Raw genomic sequence first — 20,997 nt, forward strand, 5'->3', positions numbered from 1 at the left:
TGTCCTTGACCTCATTTTCAAGATTTAGTGACTGCTTGAAATATCAGTTATTAAGGTTAAAGTTACATGACTAGGTAAACTATATATGTGGTGTATGGATTGATTTTATATTAAAAAAAGTGTGATAATTTATGGTCATTGTAAAGGGTTTTGCTCCTTCAGGGGCACATCCAGCCATTTAAAAAACGGGGTTGGGGGTTCCAACAATGCCCCCATTCAAATGCATTGATCGTCCAAAAAAGGGGGGTTCCAACTCCCTACTGGATATTCCACTGATCTGGCTAGATGACACCATACTGCTTGATGTATGGATCAACTAAAGTTGTTTATTATTTCTTTGTATTGGTAGGTCGGACAAGTGGAGATGACACACAGGCACTTGTCTCAGAAAAAAACAGTCCTATATAACTTATATTCTGAGAAAAGTGCCTGTGAGATAACACCAAACTGCTTGATGCATGGATCAACTTAAGTTGTTTATTATTTCTTTGTACGTCAGACAAGTGGATTGGGTGGACAGAGTATGACCAAGACACTACAAAGATTGTCAGACATAATCCACTAACATAATTGACAAGATGAAATACCCAAAAGTTCAAAAGTGATTTAATTGGAGGTAGTCCAAATAATCAAGCCGTCTGCTGTGGGTATTTTTCGATTTTGACTTTTTAGCTCACCTGGCCCAAAGGGCGAAGTGAGCTTTTCTCATCACTTGGCGTCCGTCGTCGTCCGTCGTCCGTCGTCTGTAAACTTTTACAAAATCTTCTCCTCTGAAACTACTGGACCAAATTTAACCAAACATGGCAAATTTTTTTATTAGGGTATCTAATTTAAAAATTGTGTCCGGTGACCCGGCTAACCAACCAAGATGACCGCAATGGCTAAAAATAGAACATAGGGGTAAAATCAGTTTTTGGCTTATAACTCAAAAACCAAAGCATTTAGAGCAAATCTGAAATGAGGTTAAATGGTTTATCAGGTCAACATCTATCTGCCCTGAAATTTTCAGATGAATCGAACAACACATTGTTGGGTTGCTGCCCCTGTAATGGTAATATTAAGGAAATTTTGCTGTTTTTGGTTATTATCTTGAATATTATTATAGATAAAGATAAACTATCAACAGTAATAATGAACAGCAAAGTAAAACCTAAATAATTCATCATGACCAAAAAGGTCAATTGACCCCTTCAGGAGTTATTGCCCTTTATAGTCAATTTTTAACAATTTAAAATTTGTAAATTTTAACTAACATTACCTACTGTAACTACTGGGCCAAGTTCATTATAGAGATAATTGCAAGCAGCAAGAATGTTCAGTAAAGTAAGATCTACAAACATATCACCATCACAAAAACACAATTTTGTTATGAATCCATCTGTGTCCTTTGTTAAGTATTCACATAGACCAAGGTGAGCGACACAGGCTCTTTAGAGCCTCTAGTTTTTAACCCACATTCCAGAAAAAAAAATTAAAATAGCCTTACCAGACGTCATAATTATTTGGCCTAAATTTGAGGCAGCTTTTCTACTATCGAGAATTCAGTATATGACATTAATTCATCTAGTGTTCTGATGAACGGCTAGACTAGCTGCTCTGTGGTGTTGCATTTTACCGAAAATGCATTACAATGTTATTGATAGCGACAAAAAGAGAAGTGGAGTTATTGCCCTTTATAGTCAATTTTTAACAATTTAAAATTTGTAAATTTTAACTAACATTACCTACTGTAACTACTGGGCCAAGTTCATTATAGAGATAATTGCAAGCAGCAAGAATGTTCAGTAAAGTAAGATCTACAAACATATCACCATCACAAAAACACAATTTTGTTATGAATCCATCTGTGTCCTTTGTTAAGTATTCACATAGACCAAGGTGAGCGACACAGGCTCTTTAGAGCCTCTAGTTTTTAACCCACATTCCAGAAAAAAAAATTAAAATAGCCTTACCAGACGTCATAATTATTTGGCCTAAATTTGAGGCAGCTTTTCTACTATCGAGAATTCAGTATATGACATTAATTCATCTAGTGTTCTGATGAACGGCTAGACTAGCTGCTCTGTGGTGTTGCATTTTACCGAAAATGCATTACAATGTTATTGATAGCGACAAAAAGAGAAGTGGGATTTCCAGCATCACAAAAAATAAGAAATTGGAAGAGGAGTAGTTTACTACAAGTGTGATTAAAATGAAGAGGATATGAATGAAGTGCTTTCATTATTTAAGTTATCTCACTACAAGTCTTAGAGCGGGATGCAAGATTCTAGTTTTTTATTTTCATTACCTTATTCTTAAAATTCATTAACTTTTAAAGGAGTTTTATTTATATAATAATCCGGTTTGTTAGAAATCTTGATCGATTTATTTTGCATAACCATGATAACTATGTGCATTTGTAAACAAATGACCCCCCTTTTCTATCTAAAGACTGTTACGAGTATAATATTTAAATCATACAATTATTTCTCAAGCATAATCTATTGACAGAAAATTGATATATCCTCTGATTTTCTCTTTTTTTTTTGTAAACTGTTCAATTACTCGGATACATAAATCATTTGGAAATGTTATTTTTTTTAGGTCGAGTCGACAATATTCTACTTTCGTTTTTGACCTTGATTCTCTGAACACCACGTGGGTTTTGAAAAATAAACTTCAAAAGATACTGTTTTGCAGATTCTGTACAATATGATCTACTACACTTTCTTTAATTTGACTGATATTATTCCATAACATAAGATTGTCATCCTATCTCATTGTCTTCACGTTTTAAAAGCCAAAAAAGCCCTCCCCCCCAAAAAAAATAAAATAAGCCAACGAGTTAATGACCATCGGAACGTCTCTATTGTTATCCTTCAATGACCAACGGAGCGTCTCTCTTGTTATCTTTGAAAAGAAACGATGCATTCTGACTTTAAATAGACAACCAATCAGTGACCTGAATTCATGTGAACTATATTTAGCCCAAGGTAAACACTTGACTTTTCATACTTGTTTATTGTGATCGCGACTTTGCGACAATACATCTCTCGGTTGCCTGTAAACATTTGAAAAAGATATTTTTTTCTTTTTGAATTAATATTTTTGTCAATGAAGTAGCCGGCACTTGAAACCACCGTAAACGGCGGATTTCCGCCGACTACCGGCTTTAATGAAAGGCTCTGGACTGATCATTGTGTGTTTATTAAATACTGCAGTCAAATGTATGAATGACAATGAATGATGTTATCAGAATTTAAATTTAAGTTTTTATTTACTTGTGAAATAAAATATTATACAATTTTATAACATTAATATGATAATAAGAAAAGATTAAAAAAGAGAAATGACTCAATTCAAAAAAGAAATAAAAATAAAAACCTTAATAATTCAGTCTTGTCTTTTAACTTCCTATGTATATGAAAAATGTGAAGTCTTGCATCCCAGTCATCCAACTAACCTTGTTTGAATAACTTTTATATGTTTTACTAATTATTTTAATTATTTTGTTAAGTGTATTCCAATTTATGATATATATATTATTTTGTATTGTATGAAACTTAGAAAATATGATAATCAAAGAATTATTAATATTTATGGTACTTAAAAAATTAGGATGAGAGCAACCACACAATAAAATTACATCATAGAGGAATAGTTAATCAAAATGACATATCATTTCTGTTGAACAGAGTAGGTCAAACTTAGATGAAGGGATAGATATAAACAATAATATACTGTAAATTTACAAATTATGGCATGCATTTATTATTGCGATTTTTCAAAGACGTGAGTTCCATTATTGGGATTTTAGAAAAATCTACATACAGATCAATGGTTTAGTCTTAAAAAATGTGAGTTCTTATTATTATGATACTCAACAAATCGCATTATTCGTATTAATAAAAAGTCGCAATAATCTCTGAATTTGCAGTATGGGGCATAGCTTTTCTGTAGTGTTTGAACATTTTTTATGCTGATTCTTTTCTGTAACTTTAATTTACGGACTAATGAAAGGATTCATACAATTGATGATTGTGTATTAAAATTAGAATTACCCCATTCAGACAACAGTTACATCAAAGTAATTACCTATAATAAAATTTAAGTTTTGCTGATGTTTTTTGGAAAACAGATTATTATATGACCGTCCACATCAAAGAATTAAAAATGGAACTGTATAGTTCCAAGAAAGTATGGACTGGTATGTTTCTTACAAGAAAAACCTACAAGTTTTATGGCTGGTCCCTTAAAACTTGTAAGAAAGAACCAAGGCACTTATAAATAACTGCTTATAATTATTGACCATTGAGAACATACATTTCTAATTTAAATTATTTAAAGGGAAATGCAAATTGTTTGAGTGTTAATATACATGATATATATGTATATCAATGTCATGAGTGTATATATGGCTAATTTAATTCTCAAGTTGGATATCAAAATTGATTTTTATATAGTTATAGGAAAGCTATGCTCCCGTATGAAATTTACATTTGAATCCAAGTTTCGTAAGATTTAAACAATATGGTATATTTTAGTTACTGCATACATTGTATTATTTAATAACATCCACTTATAAATATTTTACTCCATCTGTTTATTTATTTTGCTTTGTCTGGTAATTCTATTACTGTATACCAATTTTAAAGATACACCTTTAATCAAAGTACTTGTACATTTTTGTACCTACGATTATGGTAATTTTTGTTTACCTTCTGTTATATAAGTGCCAACTGCAGTGCTCTGTTATTATGCTATAAGGAATGCCTTTCATTTGTTTTCATTTCATACACATTAGGAATGAATGATGAACATTTTGTTACAAAATAAGAACAATTAAAACATATTCCTCTCTAATAAACTTGTCATATGTAAACTACTAAGCACTTTCCAGTTATGGTGCCCAATTTTTTGAAATGGGTGAATATGCCTGTAAATTTGAACATGAGAGAAAACAGTAAGCTAATACTTGAGAGACTTTCTGATTCAGTTTGATTGAAATGTGGCACAAATTTCTTTCATACAGCTGTTTATTATGTTTTTGAAGTAATTTTTGCTGGACATTTGTTATTGGTTTCCAACTATTTCTAAACTTTAAATCAACAATATAGGAATGAAAAACCAACATAAGAGGTATCTAAACGCAGTATATCCAAATGGATCTTGTTGTTATTGGAAGCCATTTATTAATTATGAGAATAAGCTGAAAAAAATGTGTAGCATATAAAATATAAGATGTTTCTAAACTTTTAACCTTTGAATTTCTATGAAAAATTAATTGAAAAAATAATTCTCTAAAAATCACCAGTATGACAATGGAGCACTGTACAAGTATTACTTCATTGTCATTAATATAACCATGTGTCACATGCTCATTTAACTACGCTGCAATGTCAATCCCATATTCCCTCAGTCTAATAATCCAGGTGAAAATTTAGTATCAGTGTTAAATTATATTTTAGTTAGAAACACCTTTGGTGCTACTCTTTGTAAAAATAACATGTATAACAAACATGCTAGGCCAAAAAAAATACATGTGTTTTCTGCTAACCCTACCTACCCTTATTTTTAGTGCCTATGCTAACACTTTTTATGCCATTTTGGAACAATAAAATTGAGAATGGAAATGAGGAATGTGTCAAAGTGACAACAACCCGACCATAGAGCAGACAACAGCTGAAGACCACAATGGGTCTTCAATGTAGCAAGAAACTTCCACTCCCGGGGGAGGCCCTCTGTTCAAGTCAGACTGATCCCTTAGTAGTAACCAGCTAAAAAATGTTTGTAAAATAAAATGATATTGCTTGCCTACCTACCCTATTTTTATTTCCAGCACATTAGTGGAAACACATGTATTATTTGTTGGGCCCTATGTCTTGTTTTTCATCATTTGCAGCATTTTATTCAATCTCTGAAACACAGCCCTGTGTCATTCTTTTGTCAAACTTACTCTGCCACACCAATAACAATCAGGGTTAGGGCATGGAGTGATTGAGGTTGTTTGACAAAGGATGACATGAGCCTCTTTCTGAGATTTTATTACTTACTGATAATCAGGAATAAATAAGATACTCTTCAGTCTTTCTATATAAGTATATTGTACATGTGTATTTAAGCTTCTGAAACAATAAGACATGAAGGATTGTTCTACATGTAATGTGGAGTGTTCTACATGTAATGTGGATTGTTCTACATGTAATGTGGATTCATTTATTTTCGTGGACACCAAATTTGTGTATTAAGGAAAACTTGCATTTTCAAGGATACTTATTCTGTGGTTTTACAAATATTTGCATACAAGCCTACAGAGAAATTGTTAAACACAAAAATCCCAATTTATCTGTATCCATGAAACCAACAAAAATTTGTATTCAACAAATAATTATAAATCCACAGTTTCTGAAAGGAAAGAGCTTAGTAAGACCCTGTAAAATATTTTGTTCTCCTTTGGTTTTAGAAGAATCCATGAGAAATACTTAAATTTTAGGGTATACATGCCAATAGATATTGGTCAATGGCTATAATATTTGTTAAAAATTTACACAAGGTTCTCATGTAGGTTATAGTCATTACTTTACATACTGTGAATTTATTATTATTTGTGGGAAACTAGAAGTTATAATAGGAATTTGGTTTGGGATCCACAAATATTAAAAATAAATGCTTGTATGAAATATATGTAAAAATTCTGCAATAGAGTATATATCATGTTTCTGAAATTGTAAGTTTTTCTCAATTCACAAAGATTGGTACCCAATAAAATTAACAAATCCACATTAAAACATGTTAATGACTACTTGATGTGTAAATAAAAATAATAAAAAGATCATTGCATTCATTGCATTTTTCGGATTCTTATACTGCAGATCTATATAAACAAATTTTACATACAAGCCAGTTAAAAATTAGAACTTTTGATGAATGCTATAATTTGTGATTCCCTCAATTCCACACAATCCATGAAAATTAGTAGCCCACAAATGTAAATTAATTTACATTACCCCTCATCCCCCCTTTCCCACATTTGTATACATCCATCCATTAGGCCAGGTTTTATATACCTCATCTGTTCTAATACTCTTTCTGCTTATTTATAGGTTTACGTACGCTTCCCAGTTTGTTTATTTTAGTTGTTTTAAGGAATAATTGTAACAATACAGCACACCAACATGACATCTTGATATTTATGGAGTTTTTCACCTAAACAAATTACAGGGTTTGTGAAATTTATTTAAAAAAAAATTCCAATAAATTATGACTAAATTAATTTGGACTTGAACAAGATAAATCCTATTTTACCTACCAAGATGACGTTGTAGAAAAAAACATCTACCTCAGTAAGAACTGCAGCTTTACTACAAATCATTCCCCATTTTTGCTTTATTATTAGATTACTGCTGTTGGTTTTTAGTAACTTCATTTCAAATACTCTTTAAACAATCACAAAAAGCACAAAAAACGTACAAAATCATTACGTTAGATGTTTTGATAACAAATGTTTAATAAGAGAATGGGGAATCATTGAACACTTGAAAGGTTTATTTAATATCTCAAAAGCATTTACCAACTTGATATAACCATAAAATTAAATTCTGTGCCAGCAGTTTTCATTATGGATGTAATATTTCTTTGTTTATTAAAATATTATTTGGATTGATATTCATTTTTACAGACTTGCAAACTAGGTTTTCAATAAAGGTTTTGTTGAGACTAAATTTTATGCTTAGAGGGTTTTAGGAATCCATGAAATTTGTAGGTTATGACGTAAGTTGGAAAACAATCCAGTCAGTTATACATCTTTAAACTTAATCATTTGTTTTTCAAACTGTTTACCAAGAGAATAAGGCCCCAAGAATGTTTTGAATCTTTGCAAAAGCGAATGCTTAGAATTTAAAAAAATAATTTAGAGTGAATTAAATGGGAAATCTGTATCATTTTATTTTTATCATAACACAGTGTTAAGTTACATGTAATTGTTTATTGTAAGGTTGATTGTAAGTTTCCATTATAATCAGATCATGATTTAAGTATTGCCCTGGTTCTTAAATCAATACTACAACTTCCATCAATATGCCATGTAAATAGATACCACTTGTTATATGATCAAATATAAGTGCCACATTACCTGTCCTCAAGTGTCTGATTTATATCTGTATTTTGCTTTTATCCTAAGTTATACAGTCAAACCAAATCTCTGTTATTAGTACATTTGTACTGTTTGGTATTGCAGCCATTAATATACTTTATATTTGTATCCTCAGCATTAATTACTAGTTAAAATGAATGTTTAAATTTCGTTTTCATTGTTAGAAAGTACATCAAGGAATAAGTTGACTGTGCACTGTCCTAAGGCCTTATTATCTGAAGTCCCCAAGCTCATTCTCAGATTCAGCCTAATATCTGTGTGTTTATCAAAATTTAGAGGAACATGATTTAAAAAAAGCAAAAATTTTACAGAGTGGACTCTTTGATAATTGTAATTGTTCACAGAAATGGAAAATCACATAAGCTGTTAAAATGCCTGATGTTCATGAAATAAATGTTTTATATAAAACAAGAACTACTCATGATATTCCAATCATACTTGTAATACTGTGGATTTTTTTAATTTCGTGAATACCAATTTTTGTGGGAAAAGGAAAATTGTATTTTTCATGGATATTTGATTTTGTGGTTTTTACAAAATTTTACATAAAGGCATAAGACAATTTGCACTTGGCCAATGTTCACCTGTACCAATGAGATCCATGAGAATAGGTATCTCAAGAATAATAATAGAATCCAAAGTAATTAAACTCAATTGTAAGTTGAAAATGTGTTTTAAAGTACTTGATCATTTTCTGTTGGTTCAATTTGTATTTCAATGGTACTACTTACCAACAGTAATAACTTCTACAAATTATAATTTTAACTGATTAATAGAGTGCTTTAGAAAAAAGTAAAAAATCTTGTAAATATATTGATAACAACACTAACAAAGCATAAGTAACTATTTTAAGTGTCTGATCAATCAATACACATAGCTTACTAAAATAAATTTATGTTTGTATTTAAAAACGAGGGATACATAACATTGCAATGTTTTTTTTAATAAAATCCTAAAATTCCCCTTTGATAAAGGTTCTAGGATTTGCATAATTCAATTCTGTCTTTATACCCTGTTTGTAAACTTTATTCTAGCACAGCTTGAAATACCTTTTGTAATTTTTAACCTGAAAGTTTAATGAATTCTTGTGGTGTAATAGACTTAAGATATGGTGCCGTGACCATGACTTTGTATGCTGATATTTACAAATCATCTGGAAAACTGTTATATTTATGAAATTAACACAGAAAAAATATATTATGAGTGGCTTTGTACTAATTTCTTATTTTGAATAGTATTTTGGTGCTAAAACAGATTTGTTGCAGATGCTTTTATAAAGTGATGAGTCATAAATGTGTTGACTTCTAGTAAACATTTGAGGATTCTTTATGCAGAAATAACAATATATATATACAAATACGTCATTTATAGAAGTGTGGGTAGTTTGTTAAATATGGTATTGATGAATACCAATGTGATTAGTCAGTTAGACAAGATATTTAACTTTTTAAATGACTGTATTTTCAAATGAATAAGAATGAAAAATTTAATAATACACATTAATTGTAACAACCTTTGTTTGTCTCTTTATTACTAAGAACTCTTGAAATAGATGATTGTTACTTTTCTCAACAACAATATTTGTCTTTGATTATACCAAATCCTCTGACAGCATACTGAACATTAACTGTAATTTTGCTAAAATTTAAGAGGTTGCAAATCAGACAGATGAGGCCGACGTTATGTGGTTTTTATACGACCACAAAAATTTTAATTTTTCGTTGTATATTGCTATCACGTTGGCGTCGTCGTCTGCGTTGTTGTCGTCGTCTGAATACTTTTAGTTTTCGCACTCTAACTTTAGTAAAAGTGAATAGAAATCTATAAAAATTTAACACAAGGTTTATGACCACAAAAGGAAGGTTGGGATTGATTTTGGGAGTTTTTATCCCAACATTTTAGGAAAAAGGGGCCAAAAAGGGCCCAACTAAGCATTTTCTTGGTTTTCGCACAATAACTTAAGTTTAAGTAAATAGAAATCAATGAAATTTAGCCACAAGGTTTATGACCACTAAAGGAAGGTCGGGTTTGATTTTGGGAGTTTTGGTCCCAACAATTTAGGAATAAGGGGCCCAAAGGGTCCAAAATTGAAGTTAGTTTGAGTTCATCAAACATTGAATAATTGGGGTTCTTTGATATGCGTATGTAGATTCTTAATGTTTGGTCCCGTTTTCAAATTGGTCTACATTAAGGTCCACAGGGTCCAAAATTAAACTTAGTTTGATTTTGACAAAAATTGAATCCTTGGGGTTGTCTGATATGCTGAATCTAAAAATGTACTTAGATTTTTGATTATTGGCCCAGTTTTGAAGTTGGTCCAAATCGGGTCCAAATTAAACTTTGTTTGATTTCATCAAAAATTGAATAATTGGGGTTCTTTGATATGCCAAATCTTACTGTGGATGTAGATTCTTAATTTTTAGTCCCATTTTCAAATTGGTCTACATTAAAGTCCAAAGGGTCCAAAATTAAACTAAGTTTGATTTTAACAAAAATTGAATTCTTGAGCTTTTTTGATAAGCTGAATCTAAACATGTACTTAGATTTTTGTCGAGCCTTCGACTTTAGTCGAAAAAGCGAGACTAAGCGATCCTACATTCAGTGGTCGTCGTCATCGTCGTCGGCCGCGTCCACAAATATTCACTCTGTGGTTAAAGTTTTTGAAATTTTAATAACTTTCTTAAACTATACTGAATTTCTACCAAACTTGTACAGAAGCTTGTTTATGATCATAAGAAAGTATCCAGAAGTAAATTTTGTAAAAATAAAATTCCATTTTTTCCGTATTTTACTTATAAATGGACTTTGTTTTTCTGCGAGGAAACATTACATTCACTCTGTGGTTAAAGTTTTAAAAATTTTAATAACTTTCATAAACTATCCTTGATTTGTACCAAACTTGGACAGAAGCTTGTTTATGATCATAAGATAGTATCAAGAAGAATATTTTGTAAAAATAAATTTCCACTTTTCCGTATTTTACTTATAAATGGACTTAGTTTTTTTGCGAGGAAACATTACATTCACTCTGTGGTTAAAGTTTTTGAAATTTTAATAACTTTCATACACTCCTTGATTTGTACCAAACTTGGACAGAAGCTTGTTTATAATCATAAGATAGTATCAAGAAGAAACTTTTGTAAAAATAAATTTCCACTTTTCCGTATTTTACTTATAAATGGACTTAGTTTTTTTTGCCAGAAACAAAACATTCACTCTGTGGTTTAAGTTTTTAAAATTTTTATAATGTTCTTAAACTATCCTGGATTTCAACCAAATTTAGATAGAAGCTTGTTTCTGATCATAAGATATTATTCAGAAGTATATTTAAAAAAAAAAAAAAAATCACTTTTTCCGTATTTTACTTATCAATGGACTTAGTTTTTCTTCCAGTTAACATTACATACAGTCTGCAGTTAAAGTTTATACAACATTTATTAGATTCATAAACTATCCTGGATTTTTTACCAAACTTTGAAGCTTCTTTCAATCAAAAGACAGTATCGAGAGGGAAATTTTTATTGATGTTTTTCCTCATTTTGTTGAGTCTGCGATTAACAGCAAAAGTAGGCGAGACACTGGGTTCCGCGGAACCCTTACGAACTTTTGATTATGGGCCCAGTTTTCAAGTTGGTTCAAATCAGGATCCAAAATTCTTATATTAAGTATTGTGCAATAGCAAGAAATTTTCAATTGCACAGTATTCAGCAATAGCAAGAAATCTTCAATTGCACAGTATTGTGCAATAGCAAGAAATTTTCAATTGCACAGTATTGCGCAATAGCAAGAAATCTTCAATTGCACAATATTGTGCAATAGCAAGAAATTTTCAATTGATTGGAGTTATCGTTCTTTGTCCAGAATACTAGTTGAATCAACTTAAATCATTGTTGTATACAATATACAATGTATATTCCCTTTTACTACCAACTGATAAATTAAAACAATTTTTACCATTCAGTGATAACAAGCACCTTTTGTTACATTTTAATATTTTATGATGTATTTAGGGGGGGGGGGGGTTAATTTTTCTCATTTCAGATTTCATAAATAAAAAGAAAATTTCTTCAAACATTTTTTTGAGAGGATTAATATTCAACAGCATAGTGAATTGCTCAAAGGAAAAAAAAGTATTTTAAGTTCATTAGACCACATTCATTCTGTGTCAAAAACCTATGCTGTGTCAACTATTTAATCACAATCCAAATTTAGAGCTGAATCCAGCTTGAATGTTGTGTCCATACTTGCCCCAACCGTTCAGGGTTCAACCTCTGCGGTCGTATAAAGCTGCACCCTGCGGAGCATCTGGTTGATGTTATTATTATTTGTCATTTAAAACTTCACAAATAAAGGCCACAGTAGTATACCTCTGTTCAAAAATCATAAATCAATGTGAGAGAAAACAAATCAGAGTTACAAACTAAAACTGACGAAAACACATCAACTATAAGAGGAAACCAATAGAACAAAAGAAGCGCTGAACTGCAACAAAAACAAATGACAATGCAACATACATAAAAACAAACTATTATATTAATAACTGACACATTCCTGACTTGGTACATGACATTATAAGTAAAATGGTAGGCTGAACCTAGTCTTATGACCAGCCAAACCTCGTGGGTGATGGCAATGCTAAAATGGCAACATCACATGACAGAAATACAGTACAAATAAATGCAACAACACTTACAAGTGTGACAAATATTTTTTATCAATGTGGCCATGTTCAATGTCACTGACCAGATGTTTTGTTGATAATCTTTCAAGCAGACCTTTAGAAGTTTGTCACAGTTCATTAGATTTATAACTGACACATTCCTGACTTGGTACAGGACGTTATAAGAAAAATGGTAGGCTGAACCTAGTCTTGTGACTAGCCAAACCTCATGTTTTATGGCAATGCTAAAATGGCAACATTACATGACAGGAATGCAGTACAAATAACAAGTGTGAAAAATATTTGTTTATCAAAGAGTACATGTTCGTTTACTTTTCTACATTGGCTAGAGGTATAGGGAGAGGGTTGAGATCTCACAAACATGTTTAAACCCGCCTCATGTTTGCGCCTGTCCCAAGTCAGGAGCCTCTGGCCTTTGTTAGTCTTGTATTATTTTAATTTTAGTTTCTTGTGTACAATTTGGAAATTAGTATGGCGTTAATTATCACTGAACTAGTATATATTTGTTTAGGGGCCAGCTGAAGGACGCCTCCGGGTGCGGGAATTTCTCGCTACATTGAAGACCTGTTGGTGACCTTCTGCTGTTGTTTTTTTCTATGGTCGGGTTGTTGTCTCTTTGGCACATTCCCCATTTCCATTCTCAATTTTATCAATGTCACTGACCAGATGTTTTGTTGATAATCTTTCAAGCAGACCTTTAAAAGTTTGTCACAGTTCAACAAAACATGACAAATGCTCTTCCTAGCTTGCAAAGATATTGTGGCTAAAACCCTTAAAACATCTGGAAAATTTCTTGTCATTTTCCAATCATTTATTATATATGATGCAGCCTATTTTATTTAAGATCATTAAAAACATACTGGTAAAAAAAACCTTTTATCTCTACAAGTGCATTCCTCATCGATAAATCATACAAAAACATGAAGGTTTAGTTCTCAAAAAGGGAACTCCATAGAATATAGTAGAAAAAAATAGAACATCATAAGTTCTACTGTCACTTTATTTCTCATTGGTACACTTCACGAACTGATGTTAAAAAGAAATTAGCTGCTATTTGTGATGTTCACATTTAATATTTAAATACTCCTTGATTCTTCATTGTAGAATATAGATGGGGATATATTTAGATCAAGTCTTTGATGACATGAATATCAATAATGTGGTCATTTTTATACGACCTGAAAAATTAAAAAAAATTTGGTCGTATATTGGTATCACGTTGGCGTCGATGTTGTCGTCCTTAGTCGTCGTTGTCCTTAGCCGTCATCTTCGTCGTCCGAAGACATTTGGTTTTTGCACTCTAACTTTAGTAAAAGTAAATAGAAATCTATGAAATTTAAACACAAGGTTTAGGGCCATAAAAAGAAGGTTGGTATTGATTTTGGGGGTTTTGGTCCAAACAGTTAAGGAATTAGGGGCCAAAAAGTGTTCAAATAAGCATTTTAAATGGTTTTCGCACAATAACTTTAGAATAAGTTAACAGAAATCTATGAAATTTTAACATAAGGTCTATGACCACAAAATGAATGTTAGGATTGATTTTGGGAGTTTATGTCCCAACAGTTTAGGAATTATGTGCCAAAAACAGGTCCCAAAATAAGCATTTTTCTTGGTTTTTGCACAATAATTTTAGTATAAATTAATAGAAATCTATGAAATTTAAACAAACGGTTTATGACCACAAAAGGAAGGTTTGGATTGATTTTGGGAGTTTTGGTCCCAACGAATTAGGGGCCAAAAGAGGTCAAAATTAAACTTTTTTTGATTTCATCAAAAATTGAACTATTGAGGTTCTTTGATATACCAAATCTAACCGTGTATTTAAATTCTCAATTTTTGGTCCCGTTTTCAAATTGGTCTACATTAAGGTCGAAAGGGTCCAAAATCAATCTTGATTTTAAGAAAAATTGAATTCTTGGGGATCTTTGTTTTGCTGAATCTAAACATGTACTTTTTTCATTATGGGCCAAGTTTGCAAGTTGGTCCAAATTTGGGTCCAAAATTAAACTTTGTTTGATTTCAACAAAAAATCAATAAATGGGGTTCTTCAATATGCTGAATCTAACCATGTATTTAGATTTTTAATATTTAGAACTGGATATCAAATTGGTCCAGATTGAGGTCTAAAGGGTCCAATAACATTAACAGTACCAATTTTACTGAACCAGATGTACATTTCGACAATACATGTCTCTTCAGTCAAATCAAAATTGAACTTTATTTGATTTCATCAAAAATTGAATTCTCGGGGTTCTTTGATATGATGAATCTAACCATGTATTTAGATTTTGGATATTGGAATACCACAAAGGGATGGTAGGAATTGTCTTTGGGAATTGAGGCTCAAACCATTAAGGAGAAAGGTGAAAAAAGGGGGAAAAGGGTTTCGAGGTTAATGGACAATTACTTTAGTACAAAACATAATTTAAAAGCAGTATAAAGTTGGTAATTGAAACGCATTTTAATAGCTCACCTAAACTGCTCTTAAATTATGTATATTGGAAATTTGCCAAAACTTTTGTTATTAATAAATTCCATTGGAAATTTGCCAAAAAACTTTAGTTTAATGAACTTCATTGGAAATTTGCAAATATAAAATGTTGCATTGGAGTTATCTTTCTTTGTCAAGAATAGTAGTCAAATCAACTTAAATCATGACTGTATGACATTTTATATTTTATGATGTATTTAAATGAGTAGTTTTTGTTGAAAACTCCATTAGAAATTTAAATTGAGATCATTTTTGGAATAAGGGAAAGGGGGAGGTGAAAAAAATTGGTGGGGTTCAATTTTTCTTATTTCAGATTTCAGAAATGAAAAAGAAAATTTCTTCAAATATCAAAGGATTAATAATCAACAGCATAGTGAATTGCTCAAAAGCAAACAAAAAACATTTTAGTTCATTAGACCACATTCATTCTGTGTCAGAAACCTATGCTGTGTCAACTATTTAATCACAATCCAAATTCAGAGCTGTATCCAGTTTGAATGTTGTGTCCATACTAGCCCAAACCGTTCAGGGTTCGATCTATGCGGTCGTATAAAGCTGCGTCCCGCAGAGCATCTGGTTGATTATGGGGCCAGTTTTCAAGTTGGTTCAAATCGGGGTCAAAATTATTATATCAAGTATTGTGCAATAGCAAGAAATTTTCAATTGCACAATATTCCGCAATAGCAAGTAATCTTCAATTGCTCAGTTTTGTGCAATAGCAAGAAATTTTCAATTGCCCAGTATTGTGCAATAGCAAGAAAGATCTAATTGGACAATATTGCGCAATAACAAGAAATTTTCAATTGCACAGTATTGTCCCGTTTTCAAATTGGTCTACATTAAAGTCCAAAGGGTCAAATATTAAACTTTGTTTGATTTCAACAAAAATTGAATATATGGGGTTCTCCAATATGCTGAATCTAACCATGTATTTATATTTTTAATATTTGGGCCTGGTTATCAAATTGGTCCTCATTGAGGTCTAAAGGGTCTAAAATTGAACATTATTTGATTTCACCAAAAACTTAATTCTCAATGGGGTTCTATGATATGCTAAATCTAGCCATGTATTTAGATTTTGGATATTGTACCATAATAAGTAAATGTCCAATTTAAAATTTTTAAGTTTTTATACGACCGCAAAAATTTTTCGTTGTATATTGCTATCACGTTGGCGTCGTCGTCTGCGTTGTCGTCGTCGTCGTCCGAATACTTTTAGTTTTCGCACTCTAACTTTAGTAAAAGTGAATAGAAATCTATGAAATTTTAACACAAGGTTGATGACCACAAAAGGAAGGTTGCGATTGATTTTGGGAGTTTTGATCCCAACATTTTAGGAATAAGGGCCCAAAAAGGGCCCAAATAAGCATTTTTGTTATGTTTATGCGTATTGTTATGCGTTTACTTTTCTACATTGGCTAGAGGTATAGGGGAGGTTTGAGATCTCACAAACATGTTTAACCCCGCCGCATTTTTGCGCCTGTCCCAAGTCAGGCGCCTCTGGCCTTTGTTAGTCTTGTATTATTTTAATTTTAGTTTCTTGTGTACAATTTGGAAATTAGTATGGCGTTCATTATCACTGAACTAGTATATATTTGTTTAGGGGCCAGTTGAAGGACGCCTCCGGGTGCGGGAATTTCTCGCTACATTGAAGACCTGTTGGTGACCTTCTGCTGTTGTTTTTTTCTATGGTCGGGTTGTTGTCTCTTTGGCACATTCCCCATTTCCATTCTCAATTTTATTTTCTTGGTTTTCGCACAATAACTAAGTTTAAGTAAATAGAAGGTTTATGACCACAAAAGGAAGGTTTGGATTGATTTTGGGAGTTTTGGTTCTAACAGTTTAGGAATTAGGGGCCAAAAAAGGGCCCAAATAAGCATTATTCTTGGTTTTCGCACAATAACTTTAGTTTAAGTAAATAGAAATCAATGAAATTTAACCACAAGGTTTATGACCACAAAAGGAAGGTTGGTATTGATTTTGGGAGTTGAGGTCTGAACAGTTTAGGAATTAGGGGCCAAAAAGGGGCCCAAGTAAGCATTATTCTTGGTTTTCGCACCATAACTTTAGTTTAAGTAAATAGAAATCTATGAAATTTAAACACAAGGTTTATGACCACTTAAGGAAGGTCGGGTTTGATTTTAGGAGTTTTGGTCCCAACAGTTTAGGAAAAGGGGCACAAAGGGTCCAAAATTGAAGTTAGTTTGATTTTTAATCAAAAATTGAATAATTGGGGTTCTTTGATATGCCGAATCTTACTGTGTATGTAGATTCTTAATTTTTGGTCCCGTTTTTAAATTGGTCTACATCAAGGTCCAAAGGGTCCAAAATTAAACTTAGTTTGATTTTGACAAAAATTGAATCCTTGGGGTTGTTTGATATGCTGAATCTAAAAATGTACTCAGCTTTTAGATTATGGGCCCAGTTTTCAAATTGGTTCAAATCAGGATCCAAAATTATTATATTAAGTATTGTGCAATAGCAAGAAATTTTCAATTGCACAGTATTCAGCAATAGCAAGAAATCTTCAACTGCACAGTATTGTGCAATAGCAAGAAATTTTCAATTGCACAGTATTGTGCAATAGCAAAAAATCTTCAATTGCACAGCATTGTGCAATAGCAAATATTTTCAATTGCACAGTATTGCGCAATAGCAAGAAATATCTAATTGCACAATATTGTGCAAAAGCAAGATATTTTCAATTGATTGGAGTTATCTTTCTTTGTCCAGAATAGTAGTTGAATCAACTTAAATCATTGTTTTAATTTTAAATTAATGGTTAAATTTTTTCTCATTTCAGATTTCATAAATAAAAAGAAAATTCTTCAAACATTTTTTTTAATCACAATCCAAATTTAGAGCTGAATCCAGCTTGAATGTTGTGTCCATACTTGCCCCAACCGTTCAGGGTTCACCCTCTACGGTCGTATAAAGCTGCGCCTGCGGAGCATCTGGTTAAGTTTAAGTTCTTAGAACACATTCATTCTGTGTCAGAAACCTATATTGTGTCAACTTTTTAATCATAATCTAAATTCAGAGCTGTATCAAGCTTAAATGTTGTGTCCATACTTGCCCCAACTGTTCAAGGTTTGACCTCTGCGATCGTATAAAGTTGCGCCCTGTGGAGCATCTGGTTGTATAAAGCTTTATATTTCATATGGTAGAAGACATAGATGCTTCATACCGTGTTGCAGATACCATAAGTTATAAAGTGTCTGTCATTTGTCCATTGCCCTTCACCTCATTTTCATGGTTCAGTAATGGCTTGAAAAAATATATTTTTTGTGATGCGACTTTCAGATACTTTAGGCAATAGGTTAAATATAGTTTGCATATAGACAGATTGTAATGTGCAAAATGTCAAACACACTACTGGTTTTATCTGACGTTAACCTTTATTTCATGGTTCGTTGAACAATGTTTAGTTTTTGCGGTTTGGTCTTTTTCTAGTGTACTTCAAGCATGCAATGGAATTATTGTTAGATGTACATGCATGTCTGGGAGGTTTCATATGACCTTGACCTCATTTTTTATTGTTCAGTGGTAAATTTTACTTTTTTCATGTTTTTTCCCCCCAGTTGATCAGATTTATTAAGCAATTGGTCATATATATTTGGTGTACGATTTTTTTTTACATTTCTGCTTGTCTGCCAGGCAGGGTTCATCTGACCTTGATCTCATTTTCATGGATCATTGGTGAATTTTCAGTTTTCATTATTTTCTCAGTTAATCAGATACTATAAGCAGTAGGTAAACAATATCTTGTGTATACAACAATTGTTAAGTGTAAATTTCTGTCTAGCAGGGTTTATATGATCTTGACCTCGTTTTCATGGTTTATTTTTTTTCATTTTTTTTTCATTTCTTATTTTTCAGTTTATCAGGTAGTTTAAGCAATTGGTCAACTATATTTGGTGTATGGAATTATTAGATCTACATGTCTGTCTGGCAGAGGGCTTATGACCTGGATCTCATTTTCAATGCTCAATGCTTTTTTCATAGTTTTGTTATTTTTCCAGATAATTTAAGCAATAGGTCAACTTTATTTGTTGAATGGAATGTTTATACGGTATGTCTGTATGACACTGTTCACTTGACCTTCACCCCTCATTATTACTTGATTTTGAGAAAAAGCTGGCAACTTTGATTGATAATTGTCTCATTATATCAAACCACATCTCCTTTATTTATAAGACATTTCAGGGTGTGCAAACGTGTTTAAACCTTGAGGACAAGAAGTACTAAAGTGTTTTAGCCTATATTTTTATTTATCCGTATTATCATCTGATTCAGTCATAAATACAATTGTAAGGTGTACAGTTTTCTATGCTTTCAAACTATTTATATTAATAACTACAACTGAAAACGTCATGTGACATATATACCATGTAAACTATTGGTGACATATAGAAAATTGAACTCCCAAAAATTTGAACCTGGGTCAATTTTCCATCTAGGGGTCAAATGTGGAAAATAATAGGACGGGAGTGGTGTTATTTTTAATCAACGCCATTGTCCTACATTATTCATATTTAACATTGAATCCTTTGATTCTCTGTTTTACCATCATACTAGCTATCAAATTGTACCTCAATATTTTAGAAGTATAGATGTTTAAAATTATGATTATCATAATGATTGAGTGATCTAACACAGGATATGTTCCAAAATAATTGATACCAGACTCAACTTATATAAAAAAATTAGATGATTGCCAATGAGACAACTCTCCACAAGAGACCAAAATCACACAGAAATTAAAAACTATAGGTCACTGTTGTGCCAGGATTATTTGCATTATTCTTTTAATAGTAACCTTCATACATTCGTATTTCCCGGCGTATATTTTCCGCGAAACTAGGTCATACATGTTTTCACTTTTTGTACACTTGCTTGTTATGCGGAATGATTTTCTATAGTTACAACATAATTACCTTATTCAGAAGTTATTAATGCATCCTATTTAATCCATAATTATCCTTTTATAATGTTAGAATTATCCCAAATCGAACTTGTCAACTTTATGGCCATTTTGGTTACTTTCATTTTGTGTACACACGTACTATTTTTAGGTGTATGGATTAACTTGATCTTTTAAACGTTTAGAGAAAAGTATAGTCAGTTTTCAAATTAGATAGCAGACAGATCAGCTGTTTTTAGTAAGTGACCTAGATTTTACTATTCATGTATTTTCACTATAGTAGCACACACTGCAATTCTATTTAGATATATTGTAATTGATTCATAATTATTATTTATGATATTAGCTTTTAATAAAGCTGCTTTTATTTAATTCCAACAAATCTTATTCTTGATTATTCAAAGTTTGGACTTCAAAACAGTTTTATTCCTTCGACTTTAAAATTGATATTTATATAATATCTGCCAACCATTTACAATAACGGTTGGCGCTTCAATTGGTGGCAGCGGTAAAGAACATTTAAAAAAAAAAAAAAAGAAAAAGAGAGGAAAAAAGTAATACATAAAAAAAACCCAACAACATACAAATCAGCATATATTGAAACTATTACGGCCTTCAACCATGAGAAAAGCCCATACCGCATAGTCAGCTATAAAAGACCCCGAAATGACAATTTAAAGCAATTCAAACGAGAAAACTAGGGCCTAATTTATGTAAAAATTGAACAAAAAACAAATAAGTTTACTGATTCTGTATAATACTAAATAAAT

General features: G+C 31.6%; 1 protein-coding gene across 1 annotated transcript in view; it reads right to left on the bottom strand.

Annotated features, from left to right (window-relative positions):
* LOC139527309 (repetitive organellar protein-like) overlaps positions 1 to 20,997 on the bottom strand; it is a 63,361-nt gene that overhangs the window by 24,730 nt on the left and 17,634 nt on the right. The window lies entirely within an intron of this gene.

Source organism: Mytilus edulis, chromosome 6, assembly GCF_963676685.1.
Source record: "Mytilus edulis chromosome 6, xbMytEdul2.2, whole genome shotgun sequence".
In the NCBI taxonomy this organism is placed as follows: Eukaryota; Metazoa; Mollusca; class Bivalvia; order Mytilida; family Mytilidae; genus Mytilus; species Mytilus edulis.